General features: G+C 42.9%; 1 protein-coding gene across 1 annotated transcript in view; it reads right to left on the bottom strand.

Annotated features, from left to right (window-relative positions):
* Window positions 1–17,584, bottom strand: part of TEDC1 (tubulin epsilon and delta complex 1) — a 64,259-nt gene that overhangs the window by 21,539 nt on the left and 25,136 nt on the right. The window lies entirely within an intron of this gene.

The raw sequence follows: 17,584 nt of genomic DNA, 5'->3' as shown, positions 1-17,584 counted from the left end.
ACAACAACAGAACTCCATGAGCGTTAACGATGCATGGGACAACGCTGTGTTATTTTATAGGACCACTGTAAAACCAGCTGTGCAAACATGATGTGAACACAAATTGTGATACATTAAGATCTAGATGCATGCCCGTCTTCAAATCTTCTGTGCTGCTTGACTACCAATATCAACTGTTTCTCCAGCAACATTTTTTCTTCTGTCCAAGAGCATTCTGTTCTTCCGTTCACTCATATTTATCAAAGCTGCAAGGTTTAATCAGGCCATGTACAGCACTGTCCCAGCTAAAGCTTACACAGTTGGCCCTTTAGTAGAACTCCTCATATGCAATAGTAACACCAATTTGACACCAACAGCAAGGTTTTAAAAAAGGACATGTACTTGTATGCTGATCACCTCAAACAGGATGATCAGGATGAAATCAGTAACAGCTATACCTACTTTGTACAGACAACTAATCTGCCAGCTTTGTTGGGGTTAGTTACGACCTACATACCAAGTAATTGAAGTAATGGTAAAGCATCAGTTGGCTTTGCAATTTTATTCTGCAGATATAACACGAAGACAAAAAAAATTAGAGAAGGGAATGCACTTTCAAAAGTTACTGCTGGAAATTATGAGCAGTTTGCTCTAAAAAACTGCTGATCCAAAGAACAATTGCTACACATTTGTTTGCACAGCTGACACTTGGCATCACTGACTGCCAATTTCAGGATCAGCTGCTTACGCGGAAGGTCAAAGAATGGTCTCCTCCTTTTCTCTGCTCATAGGTATACCCACAGCACAAACAGCTTAACTCACGGGATCTCATGCTGGCAATAAAACTCAGGTAAAAAGTTGATTAAATATTCAGGCAACAGCTAATGTTACCTGATTTTGAAGTAGCTTTGTAATGTGGCCATAAGATGCACGTGACTGCCATCCAAGTAAGTCTTGTGACAGCTAAAGAGGACTGAGGGCTGGAATAGGGAACTTTTCATTTTAAGTCTTAAAAAAATAGGAAAACCTTAGGAAAAAAAAGTCATGTGTCACTTTGTTTTCCACTAGACCTGAAATGATATGATTCTGGAGACAATCAGTTGGAGAAAATAGACCTTAGTAGCAGTCACAGCTTTCTGAGCAGTCTCAGAATCTAAGGGCACCCAGGATTTTTGCGTGTTTGTTTTCCAAGCTGTGCCATTAGTGATGCCACACTTGAACTGGAAAGTTTCCATTTGACTCACCTACTGTCACATCCTCACTTTTCACTGAGGTGCTACTATCCTCAGAAATACCAGGCCATAAATCTGTACTGGATCCAGATGCCCTGCTCATCCTACAGGGTGGTATATCCAACATTTCATTATCTACCTCTGAGACTACACACAATGCTCCTGGATGGCAATCACAGAATCAATCACAGAATGGTTTGGGGTTGGTAGGAACCTTAAGACCATCAAGTTCCAACCCCCTGCTATAGGCAGGGACACCTCCCTCTAGACCAGGTTGCTCACAGCCCATCCAGCCTAGCCTTGAATGCTCCCAGGGAGGGGGCATCCGCAGCCTCACTGGGCAATATCCTATGCCATCCTTCATGCAGGTCTTATAAGACTCAGATGTCACTGCGGCGCAGAGAATAAAAGCAAAACACAACAAAAACTAACACTGTACAAATATCCTTGAAGTACCTTAGCAAACAATATACAAACAAGTAATGTTCAGGGTGTCATAACGGCATATCTGCATGCCATTAGTTTGACCAGAAGGACAGACTCCACGTGACCCAGGTTTTCACTCAGATACCACACTGAGCAAATGAACCACTCACAGTCACTCCCCAGCTTCAACTATCACCAAAGGTTCTTGTGAGCACTTACCATTCCTTATCAAAATCATGCATTTTGCATAGTTGAGGTCAACAGCATGCATTTTCTCAGCACTAATAACAGCTTGCCTGGAGATGCACTGCTTGGATGAGGCCCCGGGCAGCCTGGTCCAGTATTAAATGGGGAGGTTGGTGGCCCTGCATGTGGCAGGGGGGGGGTTGGAGATTCATGATCCTTGAGGTCCCTTCCAACCTGGGCCATTCTGTGATTCTGTGAAGAGCAGTTCCACTCCTGCTGCTCCACATCCACCTCAAAATGCAAGATGAGTCCGTGAGCTGCAGCTAAAGTTGTCTCCTTGCTTTTAATGGCCTAAGGGCCCAGATGCTACCATCCCTCCTAATGAAATTTAAAGACTAACATCTGCAGAAGAGCACTAATTTTGTTTCTTGAACAAAGCAAAGCAGTAAGTCAAAGACGTGCCGCATGTGGTTGTCAAAAGGATGCTTAGGGATAGAGTATGAAAATTGCCTTTCCTCCAACAAAATTAAGACACAAAATCCATTTCCTTTCTTCTGGAAGAAGTCATTGCTCTAACACACTTGCACAGAGAGAAAAGGTAATGACAAATTCAAATTGCAAATCTCTGAGGAGAAGTAATTCCACACTGAATGCTGAGAGCAGACACTGCAGTAGCAACTTCTCTAAACCGCTGTACAGAAGGTATCACTGGCACAAACACCGTGCAAGCAACAGCTTTCCTCGAGAGGCTAAACTGTGCTTAGCTGGGATGGCAGGGAGCACACTGCCAGGAAGCCTGCAAGAACTGCAGGAGGAAGAAAGCTGCATACAAACACCCCTCTGTAGGCAAACACCCAGCATGCAGCCTGGCCCAGGCTCCAGAAACTTTGGGAACTCGAGCTGCAAACAACCGAGGTGACAACATCTTCTGGGTGGCTCTGGTACCCAACAATGAACTGAAGTCCTCCATGGCAGTACACATCCATGTACCTACCTTGCACCACAGTCATCATTTAAATGTATCTGTAATTATCTTTCTGCCGAGGTATTAATCTTTTTCACTCTATTTACGAGCATATTGCTAAATTCATTGATGCCTGCAGACCATTATAGAAATCAATACTTAATAATTTGCAGCATAATGCATCCTTTTCATGGGCTCAGCTCCAAAGATCAGCTCCCCGCAACAGGCATTTAATCTGCAGTGCCCACAGACTGTAATTCATCCTGCATGCCACTACAAAAAGAATTTTTAATCAAAAATTGCTCTGCCTAAATATTCCAAAAATCATCCCATTGTTAGACACACACACCAAAATAATGAGCTTTCAGCAATACATTCTGTTTCTTGGCTCAGAGATAAAATGCTGCTGATTCATCGCCTATTCACGCCTGACTGGAGATGAGAGACTTGCACTGGGCTCCAGACCCTTGCCAGCATCTCGAGGCCCAAGACAGAGTTAGAACATGCTTTGGAAGCTCAGTATGAAAGCTTATATGGGGAGTGGTATCAGAAGACTGATTCAGATTTGGATTTGGTTTTATTCAACTCAAATTTTGGAGATTTTAGTACTACTTCTGATATACCTGAGAACTGCAGGAAAGCAGAGGAGAAGTTCCTCCTCAAGAATGCAAAGAAAAGGATAAATACTCATGGCCAAGGCAGATACTTCACATTGCCAGAGGTAAACCATAAGTGGGACTAAGGCCCAAACACCAAATTAAATAAAAAACATGGGCTGTTGGGTTTACGATGGTGCATGCTCCCTGAATTGCACATTACCAGGGCAAAACTGTGGAAGTTCATCACCAAAAAGCAGAGAAAAATCCTTATATCCTACCTATCTCAGGCTGGTAGAAAATAACACCAAAGGTGGACACACTCAGTGCTCCAAGACTCAATTCCATGTCATGATTTCTCCAAAAGCAAAGCTCCTTTAAAGCGTTCTCATATATCCCTTGAAGGCTGAAGCTAAAATAAATGGACCTGAAAACCAGAAAGTCACACTGCAGTACTGTGAAGTACAGGAGCTAAGGAGCAAAACCAACAGACCAATAAGCAGCCTCTAGCCACAGGGCAAATAAAGATCGACTCAAGTCGGTTCACAGGCAGAGAAATACTGCTGAGGATTGAGACAGAGCAGGAGAAACACCACAACCCAGCTAAATCACAACATGGATGGATGACAGGGCAGAGGACAGCTTCTTCCACTGGCGGCTATGGATCCCATAGAGTCCCTGACCACAGTATTAACTGGGACAGAGCTTCAAAGGCAGGTATTTCTGCATAAACTCCCTGTTGTGCTAAGAGCAAACAGGACATAGATCTTCTGAAAATAATACTTAAAATTTAAAATAGAGCAACTTTAGGTGAAGAGCGTTAATTCCAGATGCTTGGAAATGTACAAAAACTCCAAAAATACCTGACTTTTCCTCTCATCAACACCAGTATACCAGCACAGCCTGAACTTCAGTAGAGCTAGCTCAGTTTTACATTGCTGAGAGCAGGAATCAAACCACTAGTTAAAAACTTAAGTGACAAAGATCATCATTATAAAACGTAATTGCTATTTGTGGAGGGATTTAGAAAACATCTGTTTAAAATGAAACTGAAAGAAAATGGGACTTAAAGCAAACAAAATGAGGCATTTGGCACATAAAAAATTGTACTACAGCTTTCACATCAATAGGCAATGAGCTGGGCTGTGCTAACAATGACATTCATTTGCAGGGAGCAGGTCAATGAATGGACCACTTTGCATTTTTTCCCTGAGGATATGGCATATATTGAACACAGGGCAAAAATACCAGGAAAAAATTGATTACAAGGCAAGTTTTACACTTTAGCAGCCAAGATCAAGATGGATGAGAATAGAAAAGGTGGGCATTTTCTTCCCCAAAAGTACTTTGATTTGGGGCATGTAACTTTGCAAACGATAGGAGCCAAATTTTCAGGCAGTACTAAGTACCCTTTGCTGAACATAAGCTCAGTTGAAGCACATTCAGTGGATACAAAAAAAATAATAATCACAATTTACATTAAGAAATCTCAGCCAGAGGATTTCACAGGACATGAAATTGCATTGCAGCACTGCCTGGCAGCTGCTCATATTGTGCTGCTATCCAGTACCCCATGAATCTGATATCAAAGAAAGACCATCACTCAACTGATTTTGTTTAGACTATTTCTGTACGTAGAACAAAGCATTATCCATATTCAGCTTTTCCTTTTTTTCCCCTCCTCTATACTTGCCCATTTTCCTGTATTTTAATAGACCACAAAAACACATGCTGAAATAGAAACAAGACATTTCTCAAATACATTTTAAAACTCATTAAATTCAGAACTGAACATTACACTTCCAATAACCCCCTTCCTGCATTACGCTTCCACACTGGATGTTAGCACACCACGTTCTATGTTAATTACTACTACTAACTTCAGCACAGGAGTTCATTTAGGTTTTGCCCTCCCCACTTTATTATCCCATCCACCTTTACCACCAGTTTATTCTACCTATTTACCGTGTCCTTCCTTGAGATCCTTATCCTGCATTTGGCAGCGAGTTGACAAAAACACTATCCCTGCATAAAGCTTTTTATAAAACAGCTTGTATTGCCAAACAACCACTAAGCCAAGAGATTGGCTTTTTGCCTTCCCTTGAGCTTTTGTACTTTCTCCTCAAAAGAAAGAGCATGCAGCACAAGTTGAGCACCACTGATGCTATACCCTCCTGCTGGGTATCCATACAGGATCATCTATTCTCAGCCACCACAGACTGCAGGTCCCAATGGCCAGGTAAGCCTCTCCAGCCTTCTATTCTCTCCCCACATGCTCCCTGCAAGAATACAGCTGATGGGCTTGAAGGAACAGCCTTCCTGGTAGTGACCTTCCCACAAACACCTGCCACTTTGCCTACTTATCCATAAGGAACATGCGGTGCTGAACCCAGGGCTCGATGAGCCAGGAAAGCAGGGTTCCCCCAGTCCTGCTGGAAGGGCACTCCCAAGGCCCTACCAGATGCACACTGCGATGAGAACTGACTCAGAGAGCATCCACAGCAACAGAAACTCAGCCTCTAAGCACTAACAAAGAAAAGCATTCCATAAAATTTAAGTCTCAACCAAAGACAGGAGGAGAAACTTAAAGAAGAATGGCTTTCACCACTGCAGACCCAGCAGCACACAGAATTACGGCAGGATGTCCAAGCTGGTTTAACAACGAATGAAAAAAATGATTCCATGTGTGTATTAGCATAAGCTTATGAATACAGTTTCTCCCAGCCTTCTCTGACAAGCTGTCACAGCTACCACGCATGCAGGTATTTTCACACATTTTAATATATGCATTATTGACTGGAGAAACTACTAATTTAAAGTCTGCTCATCTCCCCTACATCAACTCGTTTCTCTTGCTCCTCTCTTAATACAGTTCTCTATATTAAGTGACAAACTTGGTTAAGAAGAACCACAAATCTGAATCTGCTTGCAAAGCAGGAGTAACAGCTGATTCTATAACTTTTTTAGCTACTTGAGCAAAACAAACCAATCAGATTTTAGTTCAGTTCAGCTTTCTAGTAACAGCCACTGCAGTATATGAACTGAAGTGCCATTTGCTTCTCTAATTAGCATTAGCACGCAGACTACCATAGCTCTAGTTTGCTTGGCTTTCCAGGTGGATTAAGTGTCATCTAATACAGCGGTAGCTTAGATTGAATCAGTAGAAAACAAAGCAGCCATCTGGCATTAAAATGCCAGAAGGTCCCCAGCTGATCAGGCATTTACCGTCCTGGGCCAAGAGGGGCTCACGACAATGAGAAAAAGGGGCAGTATCAGGCATTTCTCCAAAGTCCTCAGTATAGCCCCCTAAGGCTGAGCTCTTCTGTATGCAGATGCATACTGCCAGCTCAGTGCACAAGGTAACAGCCATGAATCATAAGGCCATTGTCACAGCTCTGGGGCACTTCAAGATCAGCCCTCATAGTCCTTTTTGTGTCAGGAACTAGTAAATGCTTTCTCTTCTACATGAAAACAACAGCAATGACTCCATAAGCAAATTACAAAGATGCTCTGCTCTCTCTAGTGGCTACTGTTAGCTTGAAGGCACAATTCAAGAAATGAGTTACAAGTTTTGAAGTGCCTCACCTTAACATTTTGTTTCCTGAGATCTGATTTGTTCCTACATGGCCCAGTATCTCAGTTAAGATCCTCTGGACTGGATCAATGAGACCCTTCCAAAATCCATCACCAAAGAATGGCAGCAAGCAAGCAACACCGAATCCGAAGCCTCCTCCAAGGAAGGATAAGAGACACCATGACAATGTAGGCAGTGTGGTCAAGTCACACCAAGCAATTCCTACTTCAGCACAGTGTTTCTGAGATACTTTCCTCTCTCATGGCACAGGAGACTAAGATGTTGCTGCTGCATCGTCCTACAATTTATGGAGTCCGTGATGAACCACTGCATCATTTTTCAAGGACCAAAGAACTCTACGTGCTTGGTCAATAAAATATAATAAGTAATAACTCATCCAAAAAAATGGGGATGGCAACTCCAGAACTGCAGCTCTATTAACTTTTTTTTTTTTTTTTTTGTACAGATAAGTTTAGCAGAAGGCAGTATTAGTGACAAATAGCAGCCTGGGGAAATTTTCAGATCAAGGTAATAATGCCATGAGGTAGAATGATTTGCTTTAGTGTTGCTATATAACGCTTCCAGTTCTTCCAACGGGACACTAATTGTAGCCAGAGGCCACCTTGCTTAAAAAATACCTAAAGAAATATTTCAGCACTAAAAGTGTCTGGACTAATAAAAAAAACAAAGCGTCCTCCCCAAGAAGGGGCACTGTGAAAGTGCAGCAGGGTACAGAGCTCAACGACTGAATGATTCAAAGCAGGTCCTGTGCTAAGCAGGCAGAACCACGTCAGTGGGAACAGGTCTCTCACCTATACAAGGTGCTCAGGGCTCTGCCCAACAAGCTCTGAACATCACCAGCAATCTGTCTGTCTTCTCCAGGATCCGGCTCCAGAGTTTGCCCCATCCTCACGGCAATTTTTCTCCCTCCATCTGGCCACAACTCTCACTTGTGCCTGCTGCCCCTTCTCCAGTCCCAGTACTTTTGAGAAGATCGTGCTCCTATCTGCTCTGCATCTCTCTGCCAGAAGTCAGACACCACAAACATCCTCTCGGTGCTTCTACAATGCTGTGACTGCTGTGCCTAGCACAGCACTGTCCATAACCTACCATTGGCACCCTCCACCTCGTCACTCCGGCCATCCATGAGACATTGAACAGTACTGTCCCTAAAGCACTAACAGCCAGACACCAATATGAGTAGCCCAAACTATTTCCCACCCACATACTCCTTATCCAGCCCATCTGTAACTGATAGCTACATGAATAGAAGGATTTTCCCTTAGCAGTACCCAGAGAAACACTCTCCATCCCTATCTGCTGTCCTGAAAGCTCTTTAATTACACATCTCTGTCTCCTTCTGGGAAGGGATACTTCACAATGCTTTGAAAGGGAACCACCAGCAGGATCTGACAGGGCTGCAGAGGTGAGAAGTACCTGTCCTAGAGCAGGCGGGACCACACCAGCCAGAACAGCAGGCATCAAACAAGCAGACAGCCACCAACACTGCAGACAGCTGCAGGAAAGAGAAACAGAGAGGACTGGTTTGATCACACTCGTTCTTTGAGATTCAAAGCAGAGTTTATCTCCTGCAGGTTTCTCTCTCTCTACAGCATGAGAAGGAGTCACTCCATATGTTTCTAGCCTTTCCATCCTCCCTAAATTAACTCTCCCACTGGTACACATCCATCTTTTCTCCTATCAGCAGCCTCAAACTTCCACCTAGTCCACCAGCTTCATCCTGACTCAGGATGCACCTGGCCCACCTTCCAGACAGGAGCTGGAAGCCAAGTCCCACTGCTTCTGGAGGGAGCAAAGCCCCCATCAGCAGCACAACAGAGGCAGCCTGAAAGGGGAGGAAACCACACGCAACAACCATATTTAAATTTTCTTTCCCTTCTAAAATGGACTAAAATCTGCCTTAGAAATATCAATATATGTTATCTTACAAAAATGGACTGCCTTTGCCTCTACAGTGCCCATCTGGCTAGTGCGTCCTTCGCTTTCTTAAAAAGGCTCAGGAACCCAACTACATGTAGATACTGTACAAAAGCAGCTTTGAAGCTACTTGACCCCTAATTTCTCCCAGTTTTACATGTATGACAAGGGTTGCATCTGCTCTGACTCATTTTTGCAAATGAATACCTGATTTACTGTTTCCAGCAGGATATAGCAAACCATGTTTTATGTATTAAATGTCAGCAAATGAACTGAACACCAGTTGGCTATGGATTTTCGGGAGGAAAATAACACAGCAACCTACCCACCTCCTTCCATAGAGTGAGTCATTAAAATAAGGCAAGAATAAAATTCTTTGTTCTTTCCATGCAGCATGAGGTGGGCAGCACATGCTGTCACTGAGTTTCTTTGCTCTCTTAGCACTTATTCTTTCCTTGCAATGAAATGTGAGAAGGAAAAAGAATACCTGAATCACCAAGAGGTTTTGATTGTATTTTAAATTATTTTCTCAGTAGCCGCTCTCCTAACTCAATGGGAAATACGTGACAAGAACCAAGTCATCCCATTTGTAAGACACTATCCACTGCAGCTCCAGTAATTGCAAGGTGGGATTTGCACATACGTAGCCAGAAGAAATAAGATACAACATTTTTTTCCAATTTCTATAACTTTCAAGAGATCAAAATTCAAGCCAACAGAGCTTTCTCTAAGAAAAGGAGTGACAAACAAGCACTGTAGACTTTGAAGGTGATAGGGCAGTCCTCACACACAAGGACCACCGAGCAAGAGGTATCTAGTAAGTAAATCTTTCAACCAACGTAAGCCATAGGGATTTAAAGCCAGTTCCTCCTCCATCCTGCAGCTTACACTGGTAAGTTGCATATTTCACCAGCAGAAAAAGTTGCACCTGAGGCCAGAGCAGGTAGCAGCCCCATGGGCTGGGGCAGGAAGCCACACTGAAGCTCTCCCAAAGACCCAGCTCAGTGAATAGCAGCACAGAACTATATTTTGTTCAAGTCTGTAGGTGATCTTCCTATCCAATCCAACCTCATAGCCTCCTTTCTTACTCAAACAACCACCACAAAAATAATTCGGTATAAGATCTGTTCTTCCCTGCAATGTTAACGTCAGCCTTGATTTTCGTTTTCACCAATCTGTCTTCCATGCATATAAAATGTCTTGAGTGGCTGGAACAATACCACAAAACATTAAGTAATTTAACATGAAAAGGCGGCACTGGCTCTGACTGACAGCGCTATTCAGAGTGCAGGGCAGTATGCATGCTTTACACTTTTAATGCACAATCCACCAAGGTAACTGCTGAGATTGGAAACAAGCATTCAAAATTAAAGTGTTAGAATTCAAGCTACCTAAACAACGTTAATTTGATGCTCCCTTGGATGTAACATCTAGCATTATGTGACCAAAATGCTTACCTCCCTCACCTGTCTCACTGAGGGCACAGAACAGCTGGTGATCACTCCATCAGTTACTTCTTCTCCTTTCTTTAAATTGCATATTATTCTGTCTGTTCTTCAGAGGGAAACCATGGATTTATTTACCATACATCACTCAAACCCCATTCTGAAGACAGAATTTCTTATCTTCCACATAAACAAGTTATCTTTCCTAATGACCCATGTGAGATGAAACGATAGCATTGCGGTCATTTTACAAATGGAAAATGAAAGCAAAGAAATGAAAGTGAAATGCTTCCATTTCTTTTACTTACCTTGACTGAGACTTCTGAGACTCAATTTCCAGAGAATTCAGAAGTTATTACAAGCACTTCAAGGCTACCTCTCCCCAGCGCACCTCCATAACTTGCAGAGGCACTGCAGGAAGTTTGATTGAGTTAGCTCCTGTGCCATCACCAGGGCACAGGGCCACAGCTGATGAACTTCAGCAAGAGAAAGAGGCAGTGGCCTCACATTGCATTAACACCATTCAGCTGACCCAAGGAACCACTATAACACTGCAGTGTGCTGCCAGGAGCCATTACACCACTGGCCTTAAACTTGACATTGCTGCCAACAGTGTTGAAACTCCTGACGGGCTCTACAGCAAAGGCCTACTAAGTTCAGAGCAGCAACTCAACATTTCCGTAACTCATAGCCTTGAGCATCCAGTTGGGCACACAAACCATGGGAGATGGCTCATCAGCCACCTGCTGTGTAAAGTCTAGTTTAAGTCACTTGCCTCCTGGAACCTGCGACCACAATGGCACAGAGGTATCGTCCCCTTCAGGACAAAGCTTCCCTCCTCTTCAGCAATTCTCCTGCTCCAATCACTTCTTCACCTTCAGCAACAACCTTCTTCTCGACAGCTATGACTCAGATACAAGGCACTCCCCTCTCTAAATGATGAAATATTTCTGCGACAAAGTACTGCAACAAACATACTTGATATACTACTACTAGTGCTTCACTGCACCATCTTCCCTTCCTCTTTTTTTGTTAAAGACACTTTTGAAAATCCCTTCTGCAGCATCTGAGCTATCCACTGATTAGCTGAAGTACCACAACCTCCAGAGGGACTAACGTGCTCCCTGGATCCATCTTCTCTGTGTTCTCAATGTTGGAATGGCTTCAGAAAAGCAAGCTGAAGACAGGAAGAGAAGAAAACCTGAATACTTAAAAGGGCAAAGCACTTGCTGGCTTTATTCAAAGTGCGGTGGCGAGCCTAATTATGCAAATTCCAGAAGCTTGTCATCATTGACCTTTTCAAAACACGCGTGTCCACGAGTCTAACACACAATTCATTGGTGAACCCTGAAATTTATTAAAGGTCATCAGCTCTAGAACTATTTCTCATTACATCATCAAAGAACTTAGTCGATGCATCTGGCAGTAATCACCAGTGAAAACAAATTTGCTTAAAAAACAGGTAAAAACGTTGATGCAATGGTTTAAAAAAAAATCTTGTACCTTGAAAAAGGTCTGTACAAGGAAAAGAAAAACAAATATTCTCACTGCAGAATATCAATCTATTTGTTCTGAAAACAGAATTCAGCAGTGCCAGAGTTTAAAGACCCTGGTCACCTGAAGCCCTGTGAGCAGACTGAGCAAACCGCCGGGAGTCACTGCTGATTCCAACTGAGTTCATTCTGGCAGTGCGTAGAGCAAGTCTAAATCTCACTGCACGCAGATCCTCTGGGGCTTGGCTGGCTCTTCCGCCCTATTGCTTCAAGAATTATGTCACAGACCTCCGTATTCCTTTGGGGAAGGTTGTTCTCTACCTTTCTGATCTCATTCACAGAAACACAGCTTTCTCCCCCCACAGAGACAATTGGTTCATGCTAAAATCTTTCTGTGAAGAGCTCACAGAGAGCCCGGCACAACAATAAAACACCTCTGTGAAGGTTTCTGTACAGTTCAGACTGCCAAGGAGTTTTCAGACAGAATACGTGTAGGAAAAAAAAAAAAAACCCCTCATGTGCAAAAATAATCACAAGCTACTATGCAATTACTCTTGAAGTTCATGTCATATTTTCTGTGCAGAGCTCACTCGAGAAAATTCGAGTATTTTTCCTTTCAAGAAATTGAAACACGATGACAAATAGGCGAGAGTGTCCTTAATTAGACCAGTAGTTAGAACATGAAATACAGACCTTGTTCGATGGCAGAACTATGGCTCTTACCATGTCATGGAAGCAGTGAACATCACAAACCAAAAAAAAAAAAGCTGAGGGGCCAGATCAAGCAGAATTAGTTGTCAGAGCATTGCAGAAGATAATGAATCTATAACAATTTACGCCAACGAAGTTAGCTTGTCTTTGAAGCTCAAGGTTTTCCCCCCTCAAATAAAACAAATCATTTTTTTCTGGAATTTGCATGCAGTACAAGCCTGCATTTCCTGAATTAATTTCCTACCAGCAGCACCACAAACAACAGTACAGATCCTGCTTTTTCCTTTGGTATCTCTGCTCTTTCAGAAGGACGAGTTGGTTCAGCCGCTTCTTTTACAACAGATGGAGGGACATCATAAACTATCAGATGGTCCCAAGGCAGGTCTTTGAAATCCAAACAAGGCATATATCCATCAGCCCACCATACAAGACCGTAACGGGGCCGATTACAGCAAGCACTACATGCTAGCACAGGTCTGTGTCAAATCAGTGATGTGACACAGTGTCAAGCTCAACAGCGGGGTTTTAACTGCTTATTTTCACCTAGCGCCTGCCTGCAGCATCTGTCATCACCAGAGCATTCCATGGAGTCCCAAACAAGCGGAACAAGGACACCAAATATAGCCTGGCACACAGAGCTGGAATTATCTTGCTGTAGTTATTCCATTTTCACCTGAGGCAGTCAGCAACTTGGGACCCATTTCTGGAGATAAAGCCATAGCACTGCCATTACTCAGTGACCAGTATTCCTAGGAGATAACTCTCACTGCTCACCCTTTCACATGTTCCAGGAGGTGGTGCTGTTACTCGGATGGAAGCAGGCTACAAGCTTGCACACTGGTTTTGTGCATCCCAAGCACGGCCAATCTCACTGTCCAGCACACCTACACAGATAAAATACTTCAGCAGACCAGGGAGATTTTATGCAAAGAAGTGCACAGTCCCAGATATGCACACACACAATGCAAACTGAAGACATCGTGCAAAGCAACCTGTAAATGCACATTCAATATTTAAAAAGAAATCAATGCCTATCAGGCCTTAATCCTCCCAGCCCAAAAGTACCGGTTCTGAACAGAACAGAAACTCTTCATTGCTGTGCATGAATTCAACAAACTGCTGTGTCACCCATATGCAACAGCCATCTGGGACAGATGTTTTGAATAGAATCTGTCTGGAGATTTAGGGTCCACAGTTAACTTACTTTACAGCTTGATCATTTTCCTTCTGAATGTCCCAGTAAGAAATTATGCAGTCCCATTTGACCACAGGAAACCCTACACACACACTGCATGTCAGCTTCCTTCCCAGACACATGGACAGCTCAGAAAGCTGATTAATGCTGTGCCAGTACCATCCTATCCCAGCCCACCCAATCTGCTGCTCAGAGAGCTAAAGCTCACCTGATTTTTTTTATGGATGCGGAATTGATCACCTGTAATGCAAGCAAAGTCAGACAGACTATTTGTTTGCTGGTCTTTTTTTACTTCCCTCCAGGGACCCCAGTTCCTTAGGCCAAAGAAACTCCCCTTCAAACAGGTCAGTAATCAAGAAGTATAAATATTTTTCATTAGATTTTGAAACAAATCAGCTATTCACATCTAAGCTACGCAGTTTTCTCTGCACATCAGTTTGGCAGACAGCCACGTTATTCACTTGCCGTCACAGACAGTAAATTGATCCACTGGCATCTAAGGGTGCCTTTTTCACCCATTAGTATTTCCATGACCTCCCCAGCACAGCCTGCATTGTACCCAGGACCTGAGTCCTGACTGCAGCTTTTAATCTTTGCTAATCACAAAACAAGTAAGGCTGAATTCCACACATAAAGGAGTATAAAAGAAGGAACCGATGGAATAGACTTCTTTGTTTCAGAGTTCATTGATCTCTATATATGCTCACAGCTTGATGAGAAAGTTAATTTAATGACTCTGAAGGGCAACATACATTTTTCAGGCTCAAGGTAAAATATCAGAGCTGGTGACACTGCAATGCAGAATTAAGGTAAATGGCCTTCATAAACAAGAATGGGATTACATTATTCTCACTGGTATGAAAATTTCCCCCATCTGTCCCACGTCATGTGGAGGTTAAGAGCCAGCAGGTGCGAACACACATCTCCTGGAAATGGAATGCCAGCTGAAATAACATCACTTCCCTTTCCCCAGCACCTCTGGCAGTGCAGGAAGCGAGCAAGGCATGACCCATGGCAGCACACACAGACTGCACGGCCCAGCTGAGCTGTAGGGAGGTTGGGATTTCCATTACGCCTCACTAAGGAAAAACGTAATTAAAACTATTACACTTGGAGCACGTCCAGCTCTATGAATCTGACAAAAGCTTTTACGATGATAAAAGAATAATAATGTCCAGTAAAATCCCTGTACATAAAAAGCACACTAAAGAGTTTTATTGTCAGAAATCCAAGGGAAAGAACGCTTAAACAAGTGAATGTGCAACTGCTATAGAAAAGAGGCAGTGCAACTCTTCCATTTCATAAACTGAAGTTTAACTTCCCAGCTCTGTATCCTGGCACACTTTCCCTGTCAGAAGAAACATCTCGTGTTTTATTGCAGGTCAGAGCAACTTATCTGAAGAGATTATGGATGAAAATGTTCTCGTGGCTTCAATAAAACCAGCCCGATGTCCTTTCTGTGATGGCTCATTTCGACACTTCGATCCGCTTTACATTTCCACCCTTTGAAAGATGCCCAACACAAGAAGGAATTTACAGTGCCATCCACCAACTATGGGTGCATCACAGTAAGAAATTCTCATGCTTGCTCTTTTTATCGATCCACGCAGCAGGATATTATTTGAGGTGACATTAACAGAAATGTCATATTACTCAAAGAGAAAAAGCTAGTTCACAGTTTTTGGAAAAAAAAAACATTTGGCAGAGCACTGCCATCTGCACCAATATTGGAAACCAAGCTATTAAATATGCATAATTCACTTAATCTTACGAATATATCTGAAAATTAGGCTTTTTACTATGTTTTCCAAAGAAGCACCACTTTGCATACTGAGTATTATACCCATCTGGAGCACTGGCACTTGCAGTACCCTTGCCTTTTCAAGTCCGTGCCACTTTGTTATATGGGACTCATCATATATACCGAGCATCTGAGTTCTGGAAGCTGTTTATGGGAAATAGGGGTAAGGAGAGACAAAAACCAGGAAGGCAGCTCAAACAATCCAGCGCTGGAGCTGGAACCTGTTTGGGATTACAGCTGCTAGAGAAACAGAAGCTGGAAATGGAGCCTGGCCATCCACAACTGATTTGAAGAAAGCATCTGCTGTTACTCTGCATCTGTCCCTCAGTGATCATCTGTTTAAAAGGAGTATACCTCAGTTTATTTAGTTGTTGCTTAAACCTAGGAACGGTAGAATTAAACCTTAACAGATTAGAACTAACATTTTGAGAGTAGCTTTGTTGCTTCTTGACTGCAGCGCCCTGTTTGAAACAAACACAGATTCTTTCCATTTTACCCTGAGCCTGCACTGAATAGTGCACCTGAAGCAGCCATAGTGAGTGCAACTCCAGGTATGAGACCAACCTCTTAAATGGGATCATCTCCCACTTCTAGATTTATGATTCTGACCCGGGAAAGCAAACAGCATGCAAGAAAGATTTCTGGAATGATTATTTAATAGTGTTGCCAAACCCAAATGGGCTTTATAGCAGTGTCATTATGCTATAGTCTAAGAGATTAGTGACAATTTCAGGATAAGGCTTTGCAAAAAAGTAGTTGCTAAGTCCTTTCACACAGTGTAGGAGCTTCTCATACCAGCTTACCAGACCTTCCTGGACTTTTGCTAGGCTCAAGAGACTGTAAAGTATGGGCTTCAGAGGACTGTTCTGCTATCTGTTCTGAGCTGCTGGACAAACCTTAGGAAAGGGACCGTGAAGCAGAAATGAGAAAGCAATCTCAAGCCACCTGCTCTACAATGGCTTTCCAGGAAAGTGTTCTAAGCAGCTGAACCTCATCAAGAGGCTGGACGCAAACCGTTCATCCAAGGAATTCTCAGTAATGAAAGATTAACGTGCCCTTTACTTTAGTGGGTTTGAACATGAGACTATCTCCCACCTTCAGATTTACTTTCCAGAACTTCTTTCTGTGCAATATTTACAATGCCCGTTTCTACTCTTAAAAGTAGCAGCAGAAAGAATTTCTTCCTTGAGCAAACAGATCTGAATAGACTGCAGAAAGTTGCAAAATAATGACCTCATGAGAGCCAAGCTTAAAATTTCAATCTGATTTCAGTTACATACATGAAGAACTTCTATCAACTAATACGTAAAACAAATGTATTACATTGTATTAAAACAGGCGAATTGTGCTACTTCAAAGAATAAATTGAAATGTCTGTGGTAATGGAATATTTGAGAACAGCAAAAAAATATACTTACAGGTAAACAGTACACTAGGAAAAATGATGCTGCCCCAGGAGGTTCTGTTTGAACACAGAAATAAAAACTATTTTGCTGTGTGAGCACAGGGCCAGGTCACAAAGAGTCATGGAATCTCCAACCCTGGAGGTACTCAAAAGTCATCTGGAGGTGGTTCTGGGCAGCTGGCTCTAGGTGACCCTGCTTAAACAGTGGGGTTGCACTGGGTGATCTCTCAAGGTCCCTTCCAACATAAACCATTTTCTGACTCCTAGATTCTAAAATCGGTCAGACAATAAGCCATGCTACCAACCAAAAAGGTAATCTGCTTGGACAATTTCTGGCAGTGAAATGAATCCTAGCATCAGATCTGCTTTGGTTCTCCTGGAGAGAGAAATCAGATCTCCTTGTATTACAACAGCTCGTTCATGCAAGGTCAGACACAGACACATTGCCCAGGTGCCCCCCAGCACGGTTACTGGCAGCAAGCAGCAGAAGTCAGCCTGCTGTTCTATATCAGATTTATTCTAAAAGCCTTTTCTTCACTGGTAATTTTGGTCAGGTCTCTCCCCACTTCCTGTCTACCAGCTTTTAGAAAACCCAGAGCAATACATCTCCTATGCTTTTCCAAATGAGAAAAAAATTTT

This window comes from Lagopus leucura, unplaced genomic scaffold (assembly GCF_019238085.1).
Source record: "Lagopus leucura isolate 7727_CA_CO unplaced genomic scaffold, USGS_WTPT01 Super-Scaffold_100009, whole genome shotgun sequence".
Classification (NCBI taxonomy): Eukaryota; Metazoa; Chordata; class Aves; order Galliformes; family Phasianidae; genus Lagopus; species Lagopus leucura.
Note: the sequence above shows the minus strand (reverse complement) of the source record. Positions and strands in the feature narration are given on the sequence as shown.